This window comes from Neopelma chrysocephalum, unplaced genomic scaffold (assembly GCF_003984885.1).
Source record: "Neopelma chrysocephalum unplaced genomic scaffold, ASM398488v2 Primary Assembly neopelma1_96177, whole genome shotgun sequence".
NCBI lineage: Eukaryota > Metazoa > Chordata > Aves > Passeriformes > Pipridae > Neopelma > Neopelma chrysocephalum.
This window is the reverse complement of record NW_020924826.1, coordinates 36,983-52,014: the sequence shown is the minus strand read 5'-3', so window position 1 is coordinate 52,014 and position 15,032 is coordinate 36,983. Positions and strand designations below refer to the sequence as shown.

General features: G+C 36.7%; 1 long non-coding RNA gene across 1 annotated transcript; it reads left to right on the top strand.

Annotated features, from left to right (window-relative positions):
• The first annotated feature begins 832 nt into the window (after positions 1–832).
• Positions 833–13,917, top strand: LOC113981147. Its single transcript, XR_003538329.1, has 4 exons — positions 833–879; positions 1,136–1,225; positions 1,328–1,483; positions 13,661–13,917. It is a non-coding gene; the product is annotated as an uncharacterized LOC113981147 (long non-coding RNA).
• The last annotated feature ends 1,115 nt before the right edge of the window (positions 13,918–15,032 follow it).

Below are 15,032 nucleotides of genomic sequence, written 5' to 3'. Positions count from 1 at the left end.
CACAAATGGAGCAAAAAATCCTACATAAATTAGGTGAAGAAAGGTTATCTCATAGATATTATCTCTTTGTACATCATGTAATTAAGGTTTTAGTGTTACAATTTGTTCTAGGTTTTTCTGATACAATTTTTTATTATGGCTTAAGGAGCCTGTAGTTCAGTGCTAGAATCCCTGAGAGTAGTTTTCTAAAAAAAAAGAAAAAAAAGAGTATCATGATTTCAATAGTTAATGGCTTTGTATAGTACTTATTTAATTGCAATGTTATACTCATAATGTAATTCAACTATAGTTTATAGGTATGCTGCAATCACTGTTTGCTGCTCAGCTAATTATTTAAACAGAATCAGAGACTCTGACATCTAAATTAATTCAGTAAAATTCTTTTCACTTTCTGACTTTAAGTATTTCTTGAAGCTCTGTGTTAGACACATTAGGTTAAAATGTATATTCTTGGGCTATTGCTGGTTGCAGTAAAATTCAGGATTCTCTTCTGCTGCAGCCCTCTCATGCTGGTGTACCCCCTCCCTATGCTCTGCCAGCAGGTATCTCAGTTGTGATAACAGAAAAATGTCAGAGTATGTTTTCACAGAGTAAAGATGAGCAGTGCTGTCCCTACTCTTAAACATATTTATTTATAATGCATTCAAGGAACACAGTGATTGCAATTTACCTCCCCTTTTTCATGACCTTCTTTATCTTCTGGTCCAAGAAAATGGGTCACCACACTCTAACCTGTTATTCGTTCAGATGGGCTAGGACATTCAGACTTATCTTCAGGCAGGATCTGTACTACAGTTCCTCAATTATTTTTGTGACACACACACAAGACTGTTTCATAATGAAATAAACATGTAAAGCCTAGGTAAGAAGAACACCTTTGTCTATATCATCATGGCTTGGCTTTGTGAACGAAGATTTGGGGAGGGCTCTACACATGTTTATTACAAGCGCGGTAGTGGCTAAAAAGGCCAATACAAAACAGGCACGTCCAGTTGCAAAAGGCACGGCAGAAAGACTCCTAACACTATTATATATATACTTTTTGCCTTCCTTTTTTTTTTTTCTATTTCATTACAGGCTTGTTTAAGAGGGAATTTGCATAATTTTTATTTTCTGTGTTTCCTCCCAAACACAGGGAACCTCGAGTGGAAAACTGCAAGTGTAGAAAGAGAAACTCATTGCTAAACCCCAAAAAGAAGATGAAAGAAGCGAAACAAAATCTCAAGTAGGAGAACTGGAGCTTGTGGTTTTGTCTATGGTCCAGGCCAGAGAAAAGTTGCCACCAGTACACCCTGGGACAACTCTTGATGCAAGTTTCTTCCCCCAGGCACATTTGGGCTGGATGCCCAAGGTATTAAAGTAAGACCAGTCAGGATCTCTGGAAACATCTGATTTTTACATGAAAGGATCATGATGATCTGGAGACAGAACAGAGAATATGAGTGAAGCATATTCTGGAGACAGAGGTTGGCAAGAGGACATGGTGAGGAGAGTTGTGTCACTGTGGTCTTGAAGATTCTTCTTAAGTTATTTGATTTTTGTTTTGTTTTGTTTTGTTTGTTTGTTTGTTTGTTTTTTGATTGCTGGTTGATTAGTTTCATTGTTTTGCATTATTTACTGAATTTATGGAACAACTAGTTAGATGAAAATATTTTGATTTCTTTGAAATAAAAGAGTGACAGAAACTCTCCTGTTAACTTATTTGGAATTAAGAAAGGCAATCTTCATGTTTGTTGCACTACTGTAGTGTTGCATCCTGCCCATTGATTTAGGATTCTAGAAATTCCCTTGCATTGCAGGTCAGAAGGTCTGAATCTTCATTCCAAATTATATTATTGCACACAGATGTGTGATACAGTTGGCAGTTGAATTTACTGCCAAAATATTCATGAATAAAAAGTGCAACACTTGGTTCAATGACATTGGGTCTGAATTTAAAAACCAATATTAAAATCCAGTGCAGATATTTCTCTGAAATGTCAGTGCAGACTATTTTGTATATTTGTATTTTCCACAGCCAGTATTTACTGTTCTAAGTACAATTCACCCCATATTCTTCAAATCAATGAAGATTTTCTTTGGGATCAGAAAAACAATTACAAAGAGATAATTACACTTCTGCATGATATATGCTTGAAGTCTCTAGCCTAATTTACAATTTCTCTAATTGATAATCTATTTTTAATTTCTAGAAGACATCTGAAGGATGTCAATTTAATGTAGACTGGCTGATGCTGTTTATCAAAAAATCATTTTGATGTTTGAGTTATTGTTTTTCTTAACTCACATAAATATGGCAGAATTGCCTTGCCAGTCCATGAAGAAGTCTTGACAGTTTAATACTATTTTATTTTATGATAATTTGACTTAGTATTTAATTTATCAGGTCATTAACATATCAGACAGTCTGTGAGCTATAAGAAATCATTTGTTTGCATTAGTACTCTCCATTCCCACTCAGCAAATGTATGAGACAACTCATTCTTTGAGTTACCATAGTTGTTCTCTTTTTTTGTGACATTTTTATGTCTCTTTGCCAGTAACTGTGAGTTCTATTATTGCATTCTTTTTTCACATGCCAGAGTAAACCTGTGAGTTAATTGTTATTTACATAGTTCCTCAAAATATGGAAAAATCTTACAGGAAATCAAGACTCTATTTGTAGGTTTGAGATTTTGAAAAATGTGAAAATGAGTTTTTCTTAGACCTCTGACATGGTGCTTGTCTTCATGATTGTGGTGGTTTGAAAAACCTTTTCTCTGGGGTAGTAGTGCTTTGCCCCACTGATAATACTGGACCAATCAAAAGTTCACATGTGCCCTATGGAAATTACATACCCACAGAAACAGAAGAGAAGGTGGTGGAGATAGTTTAGAAGGTAGATAGCCATGATTTGAGCCAGGAGGAAGCAGGTGGCCAGTGAGCCCCTCTGGGGGCCAAGGGCCCCCAGCCCCCAGCTGATGCTATGGGAGACCTGGTGTAGTGTCAAAGCTGGACCGGGTCCTGTAATCAAGAGCTGGAAGAGTTTCCTTACTGTCAGCAGCAGCAGAAGACATTGAAATTGGCAACGGAGCAGCCCTGAACAAAGACAACGGTGGCGAAAAGCCAAAAAGATAGCCAGGAGCAATGAGGTAACTTGAAGCTGGCTGAGAGACACAGAGATGTTCCTGCAGGAGGGAGAACCAGCAACAAAACAGAGAAAAACTCAGCAGAGCTGTTTTGGGGTAAGATTGTATCACTTTCCCAAAACTCAGAGACCTCCTGAAGAGGAAGGGTGGACTTCCAAACCCTTAGGGAGTCCCGAAATGCAGCAGCAGCTAGAGAGGGAGAGAGAGAGAGAGAGAAAGGAGCTGAAAAACTAGGAGTCGTCCTGAGAGCTGAACCTGGACAGAATGCAGAGGAGGTGGCCTTGCCTCCGCTGCTGCTGCTGCTACTGTGCTGGTAAGCTGAGACAAAGCAGAGGAGTTTTGGTGAGACTGAACTGAAAGCTGCCTGAAATGTTCTAACCCAAGAGAAGTGAAGGTGTCCAAGGAAAATCCTCTGAAGGCTCGGGCTCGGAGTTGGAATTTCCACAAAGTAAGAACAAAAATCCTGACTGCCATACTTAAATCTGCTGCCTTGGAAAAAATGAAAGACACTAACCAGTGCCAAAAAAAACTGAAACGAAGGAACTGTGGCCTGAGAAGTGACAGAAAGACTTTTCTCTTTTCTTCTTGGACTTTTATTGAAGAGAAAGAGAAATTTGATTTAACGTAAATATATATATGTATGTGAATAAACCTTTGTAAATATTTGTCCCTTCCCCCAATACCAAATAGTTGTGTTTTATCTGAAAACTCTCCACATGAGGTGAGAAAGATATCAAGTCCATGCCATCACTAAACCCTCTCACAGGGGCAAATTGTGGGAGGGGGGCTTGAACTTAGAAATTGGATTCTTGGGAGTTTCAAACCACCACAATAATGTAGACAGAGAAGTTAATATTCTTTGCAAGACATTAAAAGGATTCTAGAGTTATTAAAACTCATTCAGTTGTTAGTGCTGGTGAGGAGAGGTGAGCCCCAGAACACCTTGATCAATGTCTCCAACTTGTAGCACAGAGCAGCTGCAGGTTCTGTTTTCACATTTCTCAATTCTATTTCACCATTGTCTGTTCTTCTTAAAATTTTTCTCTTAAAAATTCATACATTGAAACATGGAGATGGTTTTTCACCTTTTCAAGCTGCTTGGAATGGTAAGAGAGATTTCATTCACAGTGGAAATATGTTTAAAAAAGTAAGGATCGCAGTTTTTAGTGTAAGTTTGACAAAAACAATTTCAGATTTCAAAAACAAACTATGTTTTAGATTCATTCCTCCATGGTCCTCCTTAACTCACTGTGCTACACGCATCAGTTATCAAGATGCTGACCCTTAAGTATCATTTAAAACCAAACTTATTGGTAAACTCTGGTACCTTAATATAAGTAGGAGCAGTTACTTTGGGATTACCCTGGGAAATTTAGTGGCCCCACAAAATAAATTCTCTGAGTGATGACAACATACAAAATGAGCAAAGTGAATTTTTGTTTATTATTGGAAAATTATTTTTGTTTCAGTTTAAAAGATGCCTAGATGAACAAAATATTACCACTAAAAAACAGATACTACCCACCATAATAGACCCTTTTATTTTCACATCAAATTTAATGATAGCTTTGCCACTCTCAGATCTAAGAACGAGATTTGCTGAGGACCTAACAGAGATTTGCTAGTTTATTTTAAACGAGTGTTTTAGCAGTGAGGTCCAAGCTTTTTTTCTTTTATTACAAAATTAAGTTCATTTCAGTGCAGTATTTCCTGTAGGTTTTTAACCTAGGTACGTAGTTGTGCTTAATAAGAGTCCATCAAATTGTTATAATTTGCATCAAAAATTTTTTTTACACCCATTTTATCATGTAACTTTTTCCCAGCCTGACTTGTAACTGTCCTCAATTTCTCTGCCAACAGAAGGAGTCCTGTATTAAGCAACAAGCTGGAGCTCCCAGAAGAACCTTTCCTCTCATCCAGACAGATGGATTCTGGTTTTCATAGAGAGTGCGTGCCTCTGTGTGTGTGAGTGCGTGCCTCTGTGTGTGTGTGTGTGTGTGTGTGTGTGTGTGTGTGTGTGATGTGTATGAAAATTTTGATTACACTTTTGGTGCAAACTATCCAGTCATACTGCAAAGCCTGTAAGATTATTTCCAGATAGGAGCATAGTACTGTTTAGAGGAAGGGCTTTTTTGTGGGGAGGAAAAAATAATGTTTATCTGCTTGTATCTTGTGGTGGCTGTAGAGGGTTCCCTGCTTTTTGTGGTAAATGACATTTTCCTACTGCAAACATAAACTGTTGGGTGATACAGAAGAAACTCTGAGGACCAGAATAACATGAAACACCAGTTCCTGAGGATTGTAAAGATGTTGCTGGTATGAATACGAAATGTAAACATACACACTCTGTGGGGAAAGGGGGTGATACTCCGAAAGAAAATGAAATAGAATCATAGAATCATAGAATCATCTGGGTTGGAAAAGACCTCTGAGATCATCAAGTTCAACCTTTGATCCACTACCACCGTGGTTACTAGACCATGGTACTAAGTGTCACATCCAGTCTCATCTTAAAAACCTCCAGGGATGGAGAATCCACCACTTCCCTGGGCAGCCCATTGCAATGCCTGATTACAGTCTCTGTAAAGAATGTCTTCCTAATATCCAACCTAAACCTCCCCTGGCACTGATTCAGCAATAAATATTCTTGTTTTCTACAGATCTTCATATTTAAGTAACTGGTGGTGTCACAATGTTCTAAGGGACACAGGGCATTTTGTTAAGACAAAACAGATGTATTGTTCAAGCTGATTTTAAAATACCTTCACAGAAATACACTGCACAGTATTTAATCTATTTTTTGAAAATTGTAATTTCATTAATTGAACCCAGTTTTCTTAATTCATTTGGACAGATATTTTTGGAAGGACAGCTAACTTCTCCAATCTGCTTTTACTTTTCATGTTACTTTCATTAGGTGTTTCATTCTCTTCATATACCATTTCTTAGGGACAAATAATTCTTAGCCACTAATACCAAGCATGCCCTGTATTATCTTCCAAGTCACAGAATAATCTTCAGATAATCTGTGATTCCCTAAATACTGTGATTTGACTGCACTGTCAAATCCCCCACAGAAAAAAAAATATATATTATCACTGTATTATCAGAGGATTAGAACACAAAACAAGCAGTTTATTGTCATCCTCCATTTTGGGCTGTGAGGAAATTTAACTTCTAGCCTGTGTAAGTGACGCTGGAAAGAATCATCGAGCTTGTGCTGTTGGGCTGGTGATGGGGCCATCTTGTTTCTCACACAAGTGAAGTATAGATTTCCCTCCAGATCCTCTTCCACCACCTTTTCCAGAAAACTTACTATTTTATTCCTGCACACCATACTTTTAAAATGTCTTAATCAAACCTAACCTGTACTACATCTTAACTTCTCCTACCAATCGAATTTTACTGTTTCTAAAAACCTGTCTCCCCCCCCTTCTTTCAAATATTAAAGCATTTCATGAGCTTGTAGGAAAGTAATTAAGGAATTGAGTGTATTAACTACTCAGCGGCTATGGGTAATTAAAATCACTAATGAGTTGATGGCTGGGCTAAATCGCTGAGGCAGCAGTCTTTGTTCTCATGCTCTTCTGCTCCTCCTATTCATGTGCAGAAGTTATTGTCACTTTGCTTTTTATTTTTCATTCATTGCTCCTTATGTGAAGAGTTTTTTCTCACCCCTACGAGTACAATGGTACAGGAGAGAAAATAAAAGTCATAAAACATGCTTTGCTTGCCAAAGTGTAATGAAAAATCCTTCCTGACTTGCTTCATGTGACATTTTGCCAACGCAAGAGTGAATGATCTCTCTAACTGAAACACCTGGAGTAAAAATTGAATTATCAAGCAAAAAATCTGTAATATCTTTTTTTTTCCCCAGACGTGTACAGACTGGAGCCTTTTCTTGCACTTAGGCTGCATAACAGAGACCCTAATATACACTTACAGTTTCTACAAACATGAAAAACATTGAAAAGAAAAAATGAAGAATATCACACCAGACCTAAGAGACACAGCGGGGTCTGGGGAATTGTACTCCCTTTTTTCACCATGTATCTTCTCTTTTGCAAAGTCAATGCAGTTATGAAAATCCCCATCACACAATATAACCCCGCAATACTCCAGGGCCAGATTCTCAGGTGAATTTATTTCTTTTATCCTCCACATCATTCATTTAGGATAAAAAAAGACCAATAAATTGGTAGCATACGCCTAGTAGAGCTCTCCTGTGGTATGTGGAGAAACTGTTGTGCATTGCTGATCTGGTCTGGATTTGTTCCTCTGATTTGCCCTCTTCCCAAGAGGGAAGCAAAGCGATGACGTGGTCAAGCTACACTCCATCATATCTCACCATAGTGGCTTCTATTATTCTTTTTTTTCTTCGTTATTGTACTTATCCTATACTACCTCACTGCAAGATAGAGTTGCATTCCTGTTCTCTGCATTAATGATCAGAGAGCTGAGATGCAGAGATTCCAGACTTCAGCTCAGCCTCAGCTATATCAGTACTCAGCATATTGAAAGTATCACTCAGGTGACTTTGTGGATTTACAATGGAGTTTTATACGAATCTAAGCTTGAATGTCTTTATTATACATTTGCCAACAGCCTTAAGCACATTTTATATGCACAAAATTTGCAGCAAAGCTCAAAAAAATCCTATTTCAGCTAATTATTGCTCTCAATTTCTATCAAATCCAAAAGGAAAAGAATTTTAGCAGAGGTGATGGGGGGAAAAAAACCCTTTTGCCTGGTCAGTTTAGGTCTCATGGTTATTGAGACCCCAGACTGATTCAGGTGCATCATGCCTTGAAACTCAGAGAATTTTTTATGATGTTTTTTCAAAATTATGCAACTGTTATCAAGAGGTTAGGGTTCAAGCTGTTGTCTCACTAATAGACATGCTGCCCTCACAAATGATCTTGGAAGTTGGGGAAAATCCATCTTCCAGATTTAGTTTTTCCAATAAAAGTTCATGGGTTCAGCACCGCTGTTTTAGTACTGCAGCCTAACAGCAGCCTGGATTTGAGAGCCTGTTAATCTCCTGATTACAAAGCCAACCTTACACGGGAGCAGGGAGCAATTACCTCCAAGCTCAGATTTTTCCCTCAGTCACATTTCAACTCTCTGGCAGGACCTTTCAATCTTTAGGTCTGCTCTGGGTAGACCATTCTCCCTGCTGCCCTCTGGGCTTTGCCACGCAAGTCAATGTCTTTCTGCATTGCAGAAATTCCTTAATGATCACAACTGGTGACAGGTAGGTCTTTCTCTCTCACGTGATATTCCTCATTTTACCTCTACACCCGGTCTGTGCAGTTAAAGAGAGGATATGCTGATAAGATACTGATAAGCAACCCTGCTTACTGAACTTGATAAGCATCCCTGTATCATTTGTAGTTTTGCTGCTGCTTTGCAACTATCTTCAATCATATTGAGCTTTGTCTGAGGGAAAATGCAAACAGGATAATAAATTCTCAACATCTGAAACATAGGACATAGTCACAGATGCTTTTAAATGACACAAATAAATAAATAAGCAAACAATCCCCAACACCTTGCTGATATATATGAAAGCTAAATCAGAAAGGTCCTTTCATTAACTAGCTGACTCAATTCTCTCCTGACAAAGCTGCAGTCAGGTTTCCAGTCTTTGTGCGTACCACTCAGACAAAAATCCTACATGGTAGAATCTTTCAGGGAACACATTTATAGTGGGGCTTTATCTTACAGCGTCTTCAGCAAAGAATACTTTTGTGAACACCCTCTTACACAGAATCATAGAATCACAGAATGATTGGTGTTTGAAGGGACCTTAAAGCTCATCCAGTTCTACTGCCACAGGCAGGGATAACTCCTACTATCCCAGGTTGCTCCAAGCCCCATCCAACCTGGCCTTGGACACTTCCAGGGATGGTGCAGCCACAGCTTCTCTGGACAACCTGTGCCAGAGCATCACCAGCCTCGCGGACAAGAATTCCCTCCTGATATCCCATCTAAACCTACTCTCTGTCAATGTGAAACCGTTCCCCTTTGTCCTGTCACTTCAGGTGCTTGTAAATTGTCTCTCTCCTCCTTTCTTGTCAGCTCCTTCAGGCAGTGTAAGGCCACAATTAGGGCACTCCAGAGCCTTCTCTTCTCCAGGCTAAACAATCCCAATTCTCAGATCTGTGATCCTACAGATGCTCATGTCTCTGGACCTTTGATCCCAGAGACTCATCAGAAATTCATGTTGGTAGAATTGGAAGAGGAATCATGGAGACCATCTAGTATCCAAAAGTTTCTAAATTGCTTGTTCAGTAGGCATTTTTCACCATCAGAGTGAATATTGTTTTGTTTCAAGGATATGTAGACATACCTCTACTAACACAGGTGTAATCTTCAATGCTGTATTGAGCAGCGAAAAAAATAATCAATAATATAAAATAAAATAAAAATAAGCAATAATATTTCCCTTTCTTTCTAGTGACTTGCTGCTCTATTTAAGTGTAAAAATTGTCTTCCACTTAATTTTATCACCTACCCCAATAGCCAACACATATTGTACCAATGTCTAAATATTAGAAATTTACTTATTAACAACTGATTGATATAAAATGTGACTTTAATAAATCATTTGGAGTGGATATATGTTCAGAGCTACTAAACCACAGACTGTCCGTTTAAGCATTTTGAGACTGTATAGGCTTTTCCTCAGACACCAATTTAAATATCTTTGTAAGTGAAATCTTCAATCTTCCTTTGTAGGACCTTGTGAGAACTTGTGATTTTGTAATTATGCCAATGGAACTGCTTCCTTCTGTGGTAACATTACACTAGAATCCATGCATATATTCTCAAAGCATGTATTTTCTTGCACTTGTCAATAGTCAATATTCCATACCAGCACACTGTCAGTTTTCTTCTTTAATGCTCATCACAATTATCAAGAGCATATTTCACCTAAATATTCTTCATCCTTTCATCCTAATTTTGACCTTTTTTTTTAACAATGTTAAAAATTACAGTTGGATATCTTTATGCTGTGCTCCTTTTTTATGTCTTCCTTTTTTTTTGTTGTTTTATTTTTTAATGTTCCCATTCTACAACATTTTCATCATCTTAATTGTTGTCTTTTACAGCAAAGACCCTTGGTCTCTGTTAAATTATATTATCTAAATGTATGAATTCCCAAGGTTAATGCAAGCAGAAGGACGTTATCTGTTATACACTAAAATGTTTTATGCTTTGAGAAAAATAATTATTTCCTTGCTTTATGCATAAATCTATATGGTCAAATATTTGATGTGTAACCATGATCAAAACTTTCATTCCAGAAGAGCTGACCCACTCAGGGAACAGGTAGCAGGCAGTTCATCTCTAGGGCACTAGTCTGAAGCCACTCTAACTCTGACCAAAAACTATCTGAGACCTGATGTCAAAGGAAAATAAATTTATTCAGGGCATCTTTGACTGACTAAGTAGGAATGTAAATAATTATGCTTTTCCTCTAATGATTTTTTCTTCAGTTTTACCATTTTTTCTATGTGCTCCTGTACTCAAATATCTTTCACTTCTGGACTTCTCATTTTATATATTAATAAATATCAAATCACTCCATTTACCACAGAAAAGTTTCAAAAATTAATTCTTTTGTCAATCAAAATCAGGTTTCCTTAAAATTATAGTCTTTTGCACATTCCCTTGTTTCACCCTAAGAAAAAAAATGTCACTTCCAGAAATGTTGTTTCAGAGCATTATTTTTAATTTACAGGGGCATTATCAATTTCCTTGTGCTAAGTTTCTATTTTGTTTCATTTTGAGAGATGCTTAAATTTTGCCATATATCTCAACTTATGGAAAAAAAATCTGTATGCATAATATCTAAGTGCACACATCACTCCATATATTCTTCAATTTCAAAATGGTCAGAAACTTTCTCCACCCTCTTGCTTTCTTCTTAAGTGAGAGAAGAGGAAGAAAAAGGTTTAAAACTTGGAAGTGAATGTTTCTGACACTCCTACTTCAGTTCTATGAGGTTTTGTTTTGGGCCAAAGCCACAGGAGTGAGTGAAGTGTAACCTTTGGAAATTTTTATAAGCTGAAATAGAACTTCCTTGTATGTCCCAGCACTCAGTGCTTTTGAAGTGTCCATTTCTCCCAGGTTATATTTCCTGTTCCTCACAACAATAACTTCTGTTAACATTTCCCTACACCTGTTGAAGCCTGATAAAGAGATCTCTTTCACAGATAGCACTTATCTTCATGTTCGCATAAAGCAGTTGAAAAAAATCCACCATTGTACAGAATAAGGTTTTCAAACACTCCAGAGTTGTTGTACGGGTGAAAATGTTTCCCAAATGATTTTTTTTTTAATAATTGAAAGTGTTTAAGTACTCTTAGGGAGATATTGAAATGTTTTTCATGGTTTTTTCATAAAAGGCATTGATTTATGAAAATTTATAACATCAATTTTAAACACATGAGGAAAAAATGCTCCAGAAATTAGGAACTATCAGTAGTAAAATAAGATAAATATGTTAATGACAAAATGATGTCCTATATATCTATTTTATTTTCTTCATCATCTCATGACCACAGGTTGTATGGATTGTTAATCTCTCTGGAAAGGATGGTGCATTTTTTTAATCTCAGAAAATTTTGTCTCAACTTTGCATTTTGAGAAGGGAAGAAAAATATGCAGTCCATAGCAATTGCATACAGATTGACCTAGAATGAGACCTGGTCTGTAGATTCTGAACTTAAAAATAGTGAATGATAATGAAATTGTATGTATATAACAGAGAGATTCATTCCCAGCTCACCTCCCCTGGTCTGGTGGTGCTGTGAAATCTAAACTGAACGGTTGAGGGGACAACTGGAGGTGTAGGAAAGCAGGACAGGACAGACAGATGGTCTGCTGCATAAGTCATGCTCTCAAAAGCTGCTTGTTTAAATTTATATGTGCTCAAAACCTACTCCAAGCTCCTGAAGCAGAGCCTGTGTTTTATCACCAACATATAATTATATTCTCAAAAGCTTGATCCAGAACTGTAAGAACATGGATAGACAGTAATCCAATGCTGCTACTGTGTGGTTTCTAAAATATTTTAAAGTTTTATTTTGGACTTTTTTTTTTTCAGACCCATGTGATCCTTCTCTTTTTTTCTCCCAGAGTCAAAACACAAATTGTGTGAATGGTAGATGATGTGAGAATTTTCCATTTCAAGATATTTTGGTAATAAAGGATAATATATATTATTTTATCGTACTCTACAAATTAAGGACTAACATGATCAGAAAGGTGCTGCAGACAGTAACAGATTTAAAAAATATATAATTTTAAATGTTCTCACAATCATTTGTTGTTGATAAATAAAATCTTTTTTGATATAAATGAAAAGTGTCCTTACTTTTCCCTCCAAATTTAATTGCTAAATATTACTAAAAGTAATTTTCTTGGGAAAATATATAGGAGGAGATAACATTTTTAAAATACATATTATATTATTTTACTCTGTGAATTAAGGACTAGTATGATTAGAAAGATGCTGCAGACAATAATGTAGCCTTATGGACATGCAGCAGGTTTTAATAACATCCACAAACTGCTTCCATGTCCTGAGAGTTGCAGTCATCCTGAGTAAAGGGAATCTGAGAGTTCCTGTGCATGTTTAATGTTGTTGTTCTCATTCTCTTCACTCTGCAACTGAGTCACCCTGGAGAAACTTACATAAAAAGATTGACCTACTTCTGAAAAAGAAGTAAAAAAAAAACAACTCTCAAAAAATTATGCTAGAGGTTATATTTTCTGCTACTGGAATTCTCTAGGCTCCAGAAGGATGGGGTTTGGGATAACAGGAGCTTGAAGAGAAAGAAGGTGGTCAGACAGGAAAACTAACAGGGTCCATAATTTAGGGCTTGCATGGAAAACTCATTAGGCATTTAGAAAACTTCAGAAGCTTGATTGCAAAATTCCCCAGCTAATGTTCTTTGTATTTGATGGGCTAGCGTGCCTGTGTAACTCTATATAGAGGTGAGCCTTTTTCCTTTAATTTTTCTTAGTAGGCTACTGCCCTACACATTGGATACTGAAAAGACCTCATCTGTCTCTTTATAATTTTAAAAGTCTGTTGTTAGCAGTTAACTCTCTGACACCTTCCTACCTTTTATAGTACTCAACAGAAGAATTCACTCTATTGTGTGTAGGATGGGGAAACGTAGAATGGGGAAAGAACAGAACACACAAGTAGTAGTGATATTACTTGTTAACACCAATATGTTCATTCAAGGTCAGAGAAAAAGAAAATTCTCACCTTTAGCTTTTTTTTGATGTCTGGCACCTGAAGATGTGAACGTCCCATGCTTTCTTTTCTCTCTCTGCACTTGAAACTACATAAGATACTTGTGTATCAGCAGTTTCATAGTCACAGTCAGGAACAATAAAGATTAAATTTATGTTGTGAGTTTTGGCCTGGAAAAATTAGTAAAAACCAAAGAGTACCAAGTGGTAGAATGCCTGTTGAGGTCATAATGAGCAACTTTGATATTTTATTATAGGATCAGCTTGTGAAGAGGAGAACCAGTGCAACGACATTTTGAGAGTCAGTGGTAAGAAACCTGCAATGTGAGGGTACTAGGATAAGAACCCATCCAACCTGGACTGATTCTGAAAATTGTATTTGTTCATCAGGTAGATTTCCAGCTGGATTCAGGCATGTCATTCATGGATGTAAATAATCACATATTTCTGATATATTTAATTTAATACTCTAGTTCTACAAGTGAGTACAAAAAATTAAAAGAACCTGCAGACACTTGATAAAAATGAAAAATAATGACTTTAGAATATGTAAATGCATAAATCTGTTACTGAGTCAGTATAGGTCATTTTCTGAAATGCATGCAAAGTGATTTATGAATGATCTATATAATCATTTTAGGATCACTTCTTTTTAAACTTCTATTTGAATAATTTTTTTCCAAGTCCATAGGAATTTTTTAAGAAGCTCTAATAAAATATTCGTGGTATTAGCTAAACAAAGAATAACCATTGCTAGAATCTGGATCTGGAAATAGAGTTAGTGATTACTGCTTTTAAGTAATTTTAAGATATTTGAATTATTTGTTACTGCACGTGAGAAGTATTTTTTCTTAGTAAACCATCAGTGGAAAACACTGAAAATTACAAGATCTGCAAGCAAATTTTCATAAAGATTAAGAATTTGAATTCAAATTATTGCTCTCCAAGTGCACAGAACACACATGTGACAGCCCTCCGTATTGTCCTGTCATCCACAGTGCAGAATAAAGGAACACATACTCATTTAAATTATTTTGGGGTTTTATTTAAATTAGTTGCTAGTGTACAGCTTATCTTACTGACTCTGAAATATGAGTAAAAGTATTCAGAAAAAAAGTATTCAGAAAGCCTCATTCAGTTTTCTGAGACATTTTCAAGGATTTTTCACTTTGACAGTGCACAAAGTTTTGTAATGAATGAAACTGGCTTTTCAAACATTTTCAACATGAGCGCTTAGACCAGCTAAACAAAAAATGGTAAATGATGAAGTGTTATCAAGGCTACAGTGACAATGGAATGAGAAATAAAGTGGATATCTGACTGTCTCTAAAAGTCCTTCACAAAATCCAGTGCATGACTTTTTGGAGAAGTACACTCCGGAATGAATGGTTTTTATATTGTTAATCTCTGAAATAGCCTAGTCCACCTCTAGTGCTGTTGCGCAAACTGTCATGCTCAGCTGTGCATACCCTTTGCTTCAAGGAGATAAGAAGAATGATGTCCAGATTTGTAGCTCTTGTTTCCAGGTTAATCAGTCAAAGTGAATGTATTGAATTCCTGACAAAATTTGCAGTTGCACACAGTGTTCATTCTGGACTCTGTTTAGTCATTACAATGATATGTATTCAT